Raw genomic sequence first — 9,612 nt, 5'->3', positions numbered from 1 at the left:
TCACCGCCTCCTGCTGGGCTTCCTTAGGAATCGAAAGGGTGTGACTCCACCAGTCACTTTCACTCTCCCTTATACTCCTTAGCCTTTCCACCTCTTCCTTTAGCTCTGCCACCAGACATAGCAAATCATCCACCTGCTCACATCGTATGCAGGTGTTTCTCACGCTGTCCTCTGGTAGCAGTTGTAGGCTCAAACAGTGTATGCAGCCAGAGGCCTGAGTGGCTGCATCCTTTTTAGAGGGTTCTGTCTGTATGGACACCCCTCTACTGGTAATAGGAGCAACAGCTTTCATTTTTTTGGGAGGCATGACTGCCTTGAGCTGTGAGAAAAAAGCCGCAGAAATACCTTAGGCTTCTGCCCTACCTGTTTCCCCTGCCTGTGGGAACTGCCGTGCAAACTGCCGTGCCACGCCCTCACTGACGTGCCACACCCCTGTTTGCCCGCACCTGTGTGGGGTGCATGAGCGACCTTCGCTCACGCTCTCTTGGAGGCTCTTATTATGCCTCCCCTATCACCTGCTAATGAGCCTGACCCCTCCCACTCACCTTAATCGGTTCCGAGGAGGAGCCAAGCCTGGGCAGGAAATGGCCTAGTAGCTCTCTTGGAGGCTCTCATTATGCCTCCCCTATCACCTGCTAATGAGCCTGACCCCTCCCACTCACCTTAATCGGTTCCGGTTCCGAGGAGGAGCCAAGCCTGGGCAGGAAATGGCTACAGTATATGCAAAGTAACTGTGATTTTTAAAACAGATTTCAAGAAAGTTGACATTAATTCATAGCAAACATCGCAGTGCTACAGGACTTTTCCTCTTGGATTTTTCAGTCAGTAGAAGAGACAGACTTACTTAGGAGGGAAAGTGCACATTGTTCTTTTTCAAGAAAATATCCTCATGCTCTCTGTACCTAAAAATAATTACTAATCATTTGGCTTTATATAATAGCAACAACTATGAAACCATATTTTCTGACTGTGTTGGCCAAAATCATAGGATTCTCTTCCAAAGTTTGCAGAATTCAGTTTTGTGTGCACAGAGTCTGGTTGTAGTTACAACATGATATAGGGTTGAAGACAACTCATTCCAGTCTTGATTGCATTACTCTCTATTCAAGTATAACTGCCTAGAGTTCAGGTAGCAAAGGTTGCAGAGCCGTTATACAAACATGAACTGAGGAAAATCCATTTAGAAACAGGTCTGAGTGTTAACCCCAAGTCATCTATAGTTTGATTAGAAGGCAAAGCTGATATCAGAGTTAAGGTTGGATTTCATCTCTCCTGTCTTCTTCTGGAGGTTGAAAGGCTTAAAACTGGGATCATTCAGTGATCTAAGCCCAGCCTTGCTCTGAACTCCATCACAGGAGCACATCACTTGCCTCTCTGGACTGAAGAATCCAGTTTCTGATTTAGGATGCAGAGTGAATATCACAACTCTGAACTAAAAGCTTCATATAGAGCTTGATGTTCTTAGTAAACATGTGGACCTAAATCCAGATCATCTTAATTCCCACTGGTTTAAGCCTACGTGACTTGATCCAAGTCGCTCACCAGTGACAAGGCTGATGTTTCTGACTAAAATCCTGACACTGGCTGGTTTGAAACAGGACTTGACAATCAGCTTCAGAGGTTATTGAAATACTGTTAATCTAAGCTCTAATTGGGTTTTATAGGAAATCTAACCATGTAGAACCCCAGAATTTTCTATTAGACATACTTAAGGCACACGTCTGAATTTATGACTATTGTAATAAATATATAAATATTTTTATTATAATAATATTGTATAAGAATATTTTAACCTGCAGGGAAAATTTTAGATGGATTTTTTTCTAGAGTAATAATGACATCAGATATCCTATTCAAACCTGTAATTGCACTAGATAAGCATATTTGTTACTATTTCTGATTCAAGAATTCACTTAGTCGGCAGCGTATTCTTTTATTTGTAAGACGTAGATTTCAGTATTGATGCCTGATCATCCCAAATCAAAAAGTCTTGAACTAAAACTTTTGGCTTGATCTTGGTTTTGAAAAATTGATTTTTTGTAGTAGGAAATAGCAAAAAAAAAGAAAAACACCTATATATAGATCTATCTGCTTTAGCTAAATGCTGAGATCAGTAGGCCTTCACATGACTCGATGGGCACAAGCATTATTGATCTATAAATGAATATTTTAATAGAACTTATTTGCAGAGCTGTAATAGCAGGATGGATGAGCCCAAATGTTTTGGCCTGACCTTGTCACCTGATACGTGATCTTTGGACCTCAGTATTCCTAAGTCAGTCAAAGTCCTGCATTCCCTCGTCTCCATTTTGCTCTGCTTTTACCCACTCTGAAAATCAGCTCCTTTACTGATCTGACTGATCCCTCAACCTACGAGAGTTGTCCAGCTCCTGAAATTTGACTTCCAGGGAGATGGTGGGTCAGAATTCTCTAGTTTCAGACCCAGGCCCATAAAACAGTTACACATGATGCTTAACTCAAATCCCAGTTTTAAATACTTTGCTGAAAGATTGAACATGGAACCTAACCATGTTCATGTGAAGATAAATCTGGGCCTGGTCTCCTCTTTGTAACATTGTTAAGTTTATCACGCTGTCTATCTGCCTGTATCAAAACCAGGCTTCCCTGGTGGAATGCTGATATTAAAAAATGAGCTCACCAAAGTCAGGAAGAACAGAGAGAATGCTCTGCTTTACTTGTCCCATTAAGCTGAACCTACTATTTGCCATTCCTTAAAAGATAGGGATCTCACAAAGAGCTGTCCTTGATGCCAGATGGGCAGATCCTTCTCTGCAGATAAGTAGGTGCTGGAAGCCTTCTACCAAAGCAATGTCTGGAATGCTGCAGAAGGAGAGCTCCACGTGGACTGGGAATTAAACACAGCAGGGCCATTGGAGCTGGAGAACTCACTTAGAAATGAAAAATTATTTGTGGGTTATGCAGAAAGCCTATTCAAAGTCCTTTTAGAAGAAGATCAAACATTGTGGAGGGAAATGCAATTTGAACCAAAATAGAAGGGACTGTGCTGTGTTCAAAGCAACAATGCTCCCAGCTGAGAGGGCCTTAGTTTATGGCTAAGTTGTACATCATGTTTTCAGAAATCCCAGAGATCCCAGATGCCAGCAGACCTCAGTTCAGGTGCTCATGTTTTGTTTCCTGGGTTCACTTTTTGAAGTTTAATCTCAGATTAAGAAAGGTGTGGATAAGAAAATTAATGGTACCTATGGAAACAATTAATTCATACACGGTATTTCAGGTCTAAATTCATAATTGTAGGTGAAATCAGCCTTTCTCAACAGCTGCCAGGAACACTTATGTAGGGCACAGACTTTATGCTGGTCTGCACAGAAGAAAATTCTTATATTCAATAGTGGTTTTTTGTTTGATTTATGTAGATCATTTAGCCAAATACTTTGTATTTTTAGCTGACATGAAAAGACTTTCTCAATACAATGTGGTTTAGAAAAATCCATTCAGTCAGGAAAAAAGGTTGTGATGACCCGTTAAAGAAACATTCCTTAAACCTCAGCAGTTTAATTTAAAAATGTCTTGTTTCTTCAGTTTGTTAATCCTAAACAAGCCCTGGACATTTTTGAACTATGCAACTAATCCTGAGAATGCTCACTCATGCAAATTGTTGCTTTGAACGGGAATAAAAGATTCTGTCAGATTTCATATCTAGGATATGTAGGACTTCACATTTTAGATTATAGAAATGTCACTAATCGTCCAGGGGAATGAAACACACTTTGACCTTGCACAAGTACTTCTCTGCTGTCATTAAGGTAAATAGAATGAATAATAATAGCAGTGTTTGGCCTGTTTAGGATGGAAGGCAGTGTCTGTACCAAAATGCAGTTCATTACACTGAAATCCGCCTACTTGGCTAAAAATCCTTTAAGTGTATTAACATCCTCAATGCTGTGAGGAAGTCATGGGATTTTTTAAAAAGGTATGAGGCTGAATCTTCCTCCAGTGTTTGACATTTCTGTGAGTAGAGGGTGCCTTTTGATGGAAAGGAGTAGGATTGATTGGCTAATTGGGGTTTCTCCATTTCTTCTTCCTTTGTATCTATGGATCTTCCAGCCACAAGCTCTCAGACATGGTGGGTGCATACATTTATTGTGGGAAGAGGAGGAGAGCATGAGATCATAGCCCTGGATAATATGGTCTGAGTAAATTATTCATTGTTGTGAATATAAATAGAAATATATATAGGATCTGCCTTAAGTGCTACTTCTGCAATGTGAAACACGACAGGCTGTTTCTTTGTTTCTAGTGGTTAAAGAGGCAAAAAACCTGAGACAGCTTCTGTCTTTTTGTGATTTTTGTCTTTCACATTTTTAACTTCACGACCGTGTGCTTTATATAAAATAATGAAGGAATAGGGAAGAAATGAAAAAAGAACGAACACAGCAGTTACAGCAGGACAGAGCCCCTTTGCCAACACACTGCCTAAAGCTTCTTACATGCTTTGACATTGCTCCTCTTGTATAGATTTAAAATATATATTTCAAAACTTTCCCGTGCTTCTAACCCATAAATATTTAATTCTCAGTATTATCATCAGTCAGATCAGATGATCTATGGAAGGTATTGGTGGTAAAAGCCTCTTGTGCAGTTTGTCCAGCCCTCCAAAAGCACTCCAGTTTCATGGAGACCTTCTAAGGAGCTGATGGCAGAGGCTCCCTGGGACATTGATTAATGGCTCCCTGGGACACTCTGACACCTCTGCCTGGATTCAAGATAAGAGCCAGTGGCAGCCTGCCCGAGAGCAGTGCTTTATTCGGGCAGACAGAGGGGAGCAGCAGGGAGGAATTCCTGCAGGAAGGAGAGATAGGCAGCAGCTTTCTCTGGGGCAGGATAATGGGCTGCAAAGGGGAGGAACAGAGGGAAGGAGCATTTTGTAGTACTCAGGCAGAAACAAGAGACAAGACAGATGATGTTAAAGGGTCAGAATAAAAGCAAGAATAAGAATCCACAGAGAAATGAAGCTTTAAGTGTGTCAGGTTTGGTTGTGTGTTGGTTGTGGGTTTGTTTTTTTAGTATAGGTTTTATTTATCATCGATAACAGAGGGCTTTTGCCCTGAAGGTTTTTTTTATTCATTCTTTTATGCCACTGAAGTATATCAAACCTCTGCCAACAGGTTGAGGGAGGGGGTTCTCCCCCTCTGCTCTGCTCTCCTGACACTCCACCTGGAGCACTGGGCTCAGTTCTGGTGCTCCAACATAAGAAGGACACGGAACCGTTGGAACAAGTCCAGAGGAGGCCACAGAGTTGATGAAGGGACTGGAGCACCTTCCCTATGGAGACAGGCTGGGAGAGCTGGGGCTGTTCAGCCTGGAGAGGAGAAGGTTGTGTGGAGACCTCACGGCACCTTCCAGGGTCTGCAGGGGCCTGCAGGGAAAGTGGAGAGGGACTGTTCATCAGGAACTGGAGTGACAGGACACAGGGAATGACTTCCCACTGCCAGAGGGGAAATTTAGGTGAGATATGCAGCAGAAATTATTCCCTGTGAGGGTGGGGAGGCCCTGGCCCAGGTTGCCCAGAGAAGCTGTGGCTGCCCCATCTCTGTAAGTGTCCAAGGCCAGGTTGGACAGGGCTTGGAGCAACCTGGGCTAGTGGAAGGTGTCCCTGCCCATGGCAGGGAGTGGAATGGGATGAGCTTAAAGTTCTTCCAACTCAAATCATTCTATGGTTCTGTAATTTTCCATCCTGAACCAAGTGCACTTCTCTATTACAGTAGTATCACCAATACATTTAACAGTTCAGTCCCTATTTAGTTAAAATAATGCTCACATTATAGTGGCATAAGGAAAATCCCAATAGAATAGTTAGAGTAGTTTGGTCTGCAAATGTGTGCTATTTGTGATAATTGGCACAAAGCATCTCTTGTAACAAGGCAGTTTCCACGACCCATGAATATTTCTTTCATGTAAAACAGTAAGGAATGCAGGAATTTCCAATGATCAGTATCCATTTATCCCAGTGCTGTGCCTTTGGAAGAGTCCAGAATCACATGTTTCACAAAATTGCAAAATTGTGCTGGCGTTCATGGGACAGAGCAAGTTGGCTTTTCACAGCCTGTTTCTACTTGAAGTCGTTGGAATATTTTCTTGAGTAAAATGTCATCTCACAGGTTGCCTTCCTGACCAAGCAGAGCTTTGATATTTACAAATCTAACTATTGGTAAATGTTGTGCATGGAAATAAAGGGGCTTTAAACTTTGCAAATGTCGCTTCAAAGAAAGGCACGAGACAGCCTTGGGAGAATTCCATAAACAGGGTTTGATTCAGAGAAACTGGGAATCATTGGAGGGAAAAAATAAATTGGCTTTAATGAGCTTTGACTTAGTATTCAAAGTAGGAAATTTTTACACCTCTGGGAGTACTTCGCATTAGCACAAATGAGCCAGGAGCACAAATCCTTGGAATGGGAATTATTTCAAAATGATCCCAAGCTAACATCACTGACTGGGTTTAACTGCATCCTTTTCAGTGGGAAAGGTAAGGGGGAAAGGTCCATCAGTGCATGACAATATGAACCTGTGCTTGGCGTGGAGTCTGAAAAGGGGGAACACCTACAGCACCTCCCAAATGTGGGAGGGCAAAGCCTAGAAACAGTGGTTGGAAGCTCCTAATCCCACAGGTGCTCTGTTACACAGGAATCTGTATTAACTGGTGGCCTTGGAGAGAGAGAGCTGCAGGAAAAAGGTGAAATGTCAGGTATAGCCTGCTTGGCATGGAGGACTGGAAATAAGTGAAAATCACCTTCAAGAACTCGAGAAAAAGTGTTTCCTTGGGCCTGAAAGGAGGATTTAGAAAGTTCCTCGAGGAGCTTTTATTGGAAGAGTCATTTGGAGAGATGTTTTGAGACTACAAGGATACACCATTCACTTACATCAGCTGCATTACTCCTAAGAGATCCACAGTGCAGCACTCCCTTCCAAAATACATAGGAGAGCAGAAAAACTTAGAAAATAACCTGGTTTCATATGGAATTGGTCTTTCCATAACAGGTGAGGATTAGTTAATGTCTAATTAGAGACAAGAGACAAAGAGACAAGTCTGTGCTGCTTGAAGCAGCAAAATTAAAAACATTGCATTGAAAGAAAATTATTTTTAACACATTGGTGTTAAATTAAGGCCAAAGGGTACTGTGAACGATGGTCTTATTTACTACTGGGCATGACTGCCAGCAACAACAATTTGTGCCATGCTCACTCTGTTTGCTGCAATAGCTCTGAGATGCATCACCCTAATCCAAAAGCATGAGATTAAAAAAAAGAAAGGCATTTAAAAAATATTTTTATTAGACAAATGGGCATCTAGTGGCATTTTGGTGCCTATAGCTATTTAAAAAAACTTCAACTAGATGCCCTACATTAATGAAGGAGCTTAAGAATTAAGGTTTGTAATTCCTTAAGGAAGGAAGGGCACCTTCTTCCTCAGGTCTGTGAGATGTTGGCCATGCCTTTCTCACAAACGTAGGCCTTTAATGTCAAGGTTGCTACAACTGAAAAGCAAATCTGTGAGGGGAGTTTTACCAGTTTAAAAATTTTAAAAGTACCGTCTCACTAGGGAAGAGGTTTGGAAATAAAGGGATAAGCTAATTATTTATAATTAGGTCAAACTGGGTAGGCTGACTGCCATAATTAACAATTCCTAATGACTAGCCTCAGGGATTTTTCTTGAATATACCGGGTGAAATTTGGTCAAATGGATATCTATCCTGCTCTCCTGGAGAGAGAGCATTCCCAGCTCCCAGCTGAGGCAGACTGTGAGCAGGGGAGCGTGGGGGGGCTGGGAGCAGATGTAGGTTAGTGTGCTGAAAGGCTGAGCAGCCTGGGAGAACAGGAGGGAAGTGCGTGTGGGCTGGGGAAACACTCCCAGGAGCAGGGAGGGAGCTGGGTGAAGCTTGCAAGGGGTTAGAGATCTGCGCACCAAAGCAACCGGCAGAGTTGCTTAATTGAAAAGGAATCTCTAGGAAATAGAGGAGGAGGATTCCTGAGGCTCCCACAGCTCGGGGCAGGCTCACAGACTGAGGTAACTGGAGGTGCAGACTGAGCACAGAAATATTTCACACAGTCAGGATGAGCCAGAAATGTTTCCCTTCCTACAGGTCCTTGCAGGGCGAGCTCAGCCGAGCTCCCGTGGGATCCCACACTGAGCCTGTGCTGGTGCCTGTGTCTGGCTGTGACATCCTCCTCCAGCACAGCACTGTCCTGTATGTCCTTCCTCACTGCAGGAACATTCCCTTCCTCCAGCCTGGCTGCTTCAGTCTTCTCTGAGACACATATAAAACGATGAATAATAGTCGAGTGGATTCAAGAAATGATTAACAGCAAAGAGGATAGAAAAGAACCAGAGACTGAGCTACTTCAAGCCCACTTAAGAGCGTCATACACACCTTGAAAGACAGTGTGAGCAAGAGTCCTGTCATGGCCCTTGTGCAGCTTTCCAAACTCAAAAATTTTCGATTCAGAATTTCAAGTATAGCCAAGCCTTGGCCTTCCCAAGCAGGATCACAGCAGAGGACCTCACCTGTTCCACGGGGACACACTCCCTCACGTGCTTTGTTGACCAAATGTATTTGCCTGAGGAGGAGAGAGAAGACATTAAAATGACTGGCACAAATCATCTAATACATAATAGGAGACAAAACAATTGATTCATAATATCGCCTATAGCTCAAAAAGTGCTTTTCCATCCCCACTGACCTCAGGCTCAGACGTTTGTAAGAAGATCTCCTGGTCTTTCACAGGTGAGGGCAAATAAATGCGCCCAATTCCGTTTCTCTGATTTAAGCAATGTTGTTGCCTCTCTGCTGCCTCTTTGAAAATGTGTCTGGGTGTGGGGTTTTTAATTCAGACTTAAAGTGGCTGTCTGAGGAAACCAAATGGTTTAAGGATCTACAAGGCCCACAGCTATCAAGATACACAACCAAAACACAGTTTACTAGAACTGTGTGACAGATGCAGACACGACATAGATGGGCATTTTCAAATCACATATTGTTTTCATTGAAATATTCATGCCCCCAAAAAAGACAAACACAATCCCTTACAAAAATCAAAACATTCAGTTTTGACAGATTTTAAACACATCTCCCTGTTACCATTTGCATAAGTTTTCTTTTGGAAGTTTATTTCAAATTCAGATAAACTTTCCCTCTGAACTATACAAAAGTGTTCTTGAAATGCTGAAATCCAAAATGAAGTGTTCATTGTAGATCAAAGTAAATGCTTTCATCCTCCAGTACGTTTCAAATACGTTCCTGTCCATACATCAAACTTGAAAAACAATGTTCCAACAAATTAACATTTTTTTCAATTAAAGAAAAGTGAGGAAAAGCTTAATCTGAAGGTAGCAACGGCAGCCTCTGGATCAAACACAGCCAGACACTCGTGGTGCCACAATTCTGTTCGAGCATCTATCACTGGAATGACAATGAAAAATGACCTTTGTATTGCACATTTTGGTAACTAACTGCAGTCAGGCACTCGGAGGGTACTTTTCTCTCTCTTCTCTGATGGTTACCCTCCCCAGGTTACCATCACTGTCTCACTGCACATTTTTGCAAGTCTCAATTAGCCTCCCACCTGAGTTAAA

Source organism: Lepidothrix coronata, unplaced genomic scaffold (genome assembly GCF_001604755.1).
Source record: "Lepidothrix coronata isolate B3197 unplaced genomic scaffold, Lepidothrix_coronata-1.0 Scaffold200, whole genome shotgun sequence".
Classification (NCBI taxonomy): Eukaryota; Metazoa; Chordata; class Aves; order Passeriformes; family Pipridae; genus Lepidothrix; species Lepidothrix coronata.
The sequence above is the reverse complement of the archived record's forward strand: the minus strand, read 5'-3'. Positions refer to the sequence as shown.